Source organism: Cervus canadensis, chromosome 20, assembly GCF_019320065.1.
Source record: "Cervus canadensis isolate Bull #8, Minnesota chromosome 20, ASM1932006v1, whole genome shotgun sequence".
Taxonomy (NCBI): domain Eukaryota; kingdom Metazoa; phylum Chordata; class Mammalia; order Artiodactyla; family Cervidae; genus Cervus; species Cervus canadensis.
The window spans coordinates 45,083,236-45,087,020 of NC_057405.1; the positions used below are offsets into that span (position 1 = coordinate 45,083,236).

At 43.8% G+C, this 3,785-nt stretch overlaps 1 non-coding gene across 1 annotated transcript; it reads left to right on the forward strand.

Annotated features, from left to right (window-relative positions):
* The first annotated feature begins 2,666 nt into the window (after positions 1–2,666).
* On the forward strand, positions 2,667–2,739 carry TRNAC-ACA. The gene has a single exon. It is a non-coding gene; the product is annotated as a tRNA-Cys (tRNA).
* Positions 2,740–3,785: the final 1,046 nt, after the last annotated feature.

A 3,785-nucleotide genomic window follows, 5' to 3' on the forward strand; every position in this document is an offset into this window, starting at 1 on the left:
TTATCATGTAAAATGAAAACCCAGTATTGAAACTATCTTAGACCACTATACTTCAAAAATAACCACTCTCAAATCATTATCAAAAGTAGTATTCCCAGCTCATATAAAAGTACTATAGATACTTTCTTGTGATCATTATGATTGAAATCAGAGTTATGGAGAGACAGTAAGTAAAATGGATAAGCTTGTTTTTTGGTTTTTTTTTTTTGTAAAAGCCAATATCACAGTGGAAGCCTGCCACTGCATCTGCTTAATGTCTTCTGAACTCAGCACCCTAAGAGTTAAACATGAATTAAAGGAAGCCTCCACAAAGATGACAGTGTTCTGTCATTTGGTCATTTGTATTTTAAGGCTCCAGGAGCTAACCTTGTCTCCCAGGAAATAGATTCAGTGACAGTTAGCTTTTTGACCTTTCAAAGAAAAGTGAAAGTCAAAGTCATTTGGTTGAGTCTGACTCTTTGTGACCCCATGGACTGTATAGTCCATGGAATTCGCCAGGCCAGAATACTGGAGTGGGTAGCCTTTCCATTCTCCAGGGGATCTTCCCAACCCAGAGATCGAACCCAGGTCTCCCACATTGCAGACAGATTCTTTACCCTCTGAGCCACCAGGGAAACCCTTTGACCTTTCAAAGGAAACAACAAAATCCGCCCCCAGAAGGCTCTCTCAACCTGATTCTCTGCTTTTGCTGATGTGAAGTTATTTCCCACAGCCCTCATTAATAAACTGGAATGGGACCACTCTCTCACCCACAGACTGTTCATTTGTTCACATATTCATAAATAGTCATTAAGCATCTACCATGTGCTGGGCACTGGAGACACCCTGGTGAGCCAGACAGGCCCTGACTCTCAGAGCTCCCGGGACAGCAAGAAAGACAGGCACGCAAATGAGGGAGCCGGGATGAATCTCAGTCCTCATCCTTGGTGGTGAAAAACACATACTTGTTTTGCAAATCAAAATGACAGTGAGATACCACCTCCCACAAGTCAGAATGGCCATCATTAAACAGTCGACAAATAACAAATGTGGGAGAGGGTGTGGAGAAAAGAGAAGTCTCCTACACTGTTGGTGGGAATATAAGTTAGTGCAGCCACTGTAGGTAACAGTGTGGACGTTCCTAAAAAAACTAAAAATAGAATTACCACATGATCCAGCAATCCAACTTCTGGGCATATACCCAGACAAAACTATCATTCAAAAAGATACGTGCATCCCTATGTTCATAGCATTATTCACAATAGCCAAAACATGGAAACAACCTAAATGTATATTGACGGATGAATGGATAAAGAGGTTGTGGTACGTATATACAATGGAATACTACTCAGATATTAAAAAAGAATAAAATAATGCAATTTGCAGCAACATGGATGCAACTAGAGATTATCATACAGAGTAAAGTAAGTCAGAAAGAGAAAGACAAATACCATATGATATCACTTATGTCTGGAATCTAAAATATGGCACAAATGAACCTATCCAGGAAACAGAAATAGACTCACAGACTTAGAGAACAGACCTGTGGTTGCCAAGAGGAAGGGGGTGGAGGAGGGAAGGACTGGGAGTTTAGGATTACCAGGTGTAAACTATTGTATATAGGATGGATAAACAGGGACCTACTGTATAGCATGGGGAACTATATTCAATATCCTGTGATAAACCATAATGGAAAAGAACATAAAAAAAGAATGTCTATATGTGTATAATTGAGCTACTTTGTCATACAGCAGAGATTACATGAACTATACTTCAATTAAAAAAATTTTTAACTATACACATTTCTGAATCTTAATCTACAACCTAACCTACTTTCTGTTTTAAGCTCCCACTCCCCCAGAGTAGCAGAATCATCATCTCAGCCCATTCGAGGCCTCCTCTTTCCACAGCTTGCATATAATTTTGGAGGTGGGTCTTATAAAGTGTTGAAGAGTTGCTAGGGAGGGGTTAGGAAGGGCAACTCTGTCCTTGAGGTCACCTGCGATTACCTGCCCGCTTGCATCTGCTGAGACATCCAGCATTCCATCTGATGCTTGGAGTCAGCCTCTGCAGTCACCAATGACAAGCGGTGGTCATTTTCAAAGTGCCTGATAAGGAAACCCCAAACTAGTAAACGTGCCATTTGGTATAGTCCCTCTGTTGTAGAGACACATAGGCGGCCCTGACCGACCACCTGGAGATGTTTGTTGAGGGCTTACCATGTACCAGCATTGTCCAGCCACTCTAGGTGAGTTTTTTAAAAAGATAAAACCTCATAGCCAAAGTTCTCACACTTGTAATTTAGTTGTAGAAATACTGCTAACAATCACTTAACTTTTATCTCACTGTTTCCACTGTGAGGTCCTGACTAAAAAAAGATCAAAGATGACAGGAAGCAGAGAAAGGTTTCATTGAAAGGAGACAAGCTGACCCCTCAAAAGAGAAGGGTGCAGGAGGGGAGGAAGCAGCTTCTAGGAACTGGTTTCAGTGGACACCAAGTTGCAAGGGAACACAGTGGTAAGAGGGGAAAATACAGTGGGAAGGAGATGAGGACTGATCAGGCCGCTCATTCATTATGGCCTCTGTCCCACAATCCTGTATCCTGTGCCTGAGCTGGGCTGCATGGTGTTCGGGGACTCCAGATTCACTCTGTACATGTTCCTTTGGCAGAGTTCTCGTACCAACCTTCCCTGGTGGCTCAGACGGTAAAAGCATCTGCCTACAATGCAGGAGACCCGGGTTCAATCCCTGGGTTGGGAAGATCCCGTGGAGAAGGAAATGGCAACCTACTCCAGTACTCTCACCTGGAAACTTCCATGGATGGAGGAGCCTGGTGGGCTACAGTCCATGGGGTCACAAAGAGTCAGACACGAGTGAGCAACTTCACTTTCACTTTTACCAACCTGGTCTCCACGTTCGTTTTCAGGTTCCACCTGTTTGTATCAGGTCTTTCTGTCCCCCGGCTCATCCTCCATCCTCATTAGACAGTTCACTGGAAGTGTGCAGCCACGGATCTCCCACGTGGTGATTTAGGGAACTATTCTCCTTCCCTTTCATGGCTCCACCATCCTCTGGGTCCTTAGGGTCCTCTGCATACAGCCAGCAGAGGAAGAGAGATGGAGATGGGACTGCTAGGGAGGTTTCTTCGGGCCAGGTATGGAAGAGGCCCGGGTTGTTTTCATCAATATTCCATAAGTCAGATTTAGTCATGGTCTCACCTGACTCCAGTGGAGTCCGAAAAACATCATCTGGCTATTGTGTCCAAGGGAAAAACGAAATGGGTTTTGGTGACTACAACAGCAAATTTCACTATAAGGGGAAGCCCTTCTACTTCCAAGATGTTGAAGAAGCCTTTCGCTTTCTGCTCTCTACACTGCTCCTCTGAAGCAATGAACATCTAATAGCTTCCCAGGGAGGCTCTGATCAATTATCCAGTCACACACACAATTTAAATGGTTGTAAGTGCTTTGCTGGCAGAAGTACGGGATGCTCTGGTAGCACACACAGGCCTTAGAAAATTTCAGCAAGTGAAAATGGAGACAGGGCTGTGACTGGGTTGGGTGTCACAGTGCAGATGTTGGGCAAAGAACTGGGTTTGTTTAGGAAAGAAGAAAAGTAGGGCTCAAAAGCCCACTGAGTAACTTTAGCCCTGGCTTGTGATTTACATCACATCATCTAACTAACTTGGTGCTAAATGACACCAAAGTATTCCTCATGTTAAAGAGCCTTTTCTCGCTAAAGATTCTTGATCTACATGTGCCTGGCAGATGGCAGGCCTCACCCTTCACTGGGTTGGTCATTTTCAA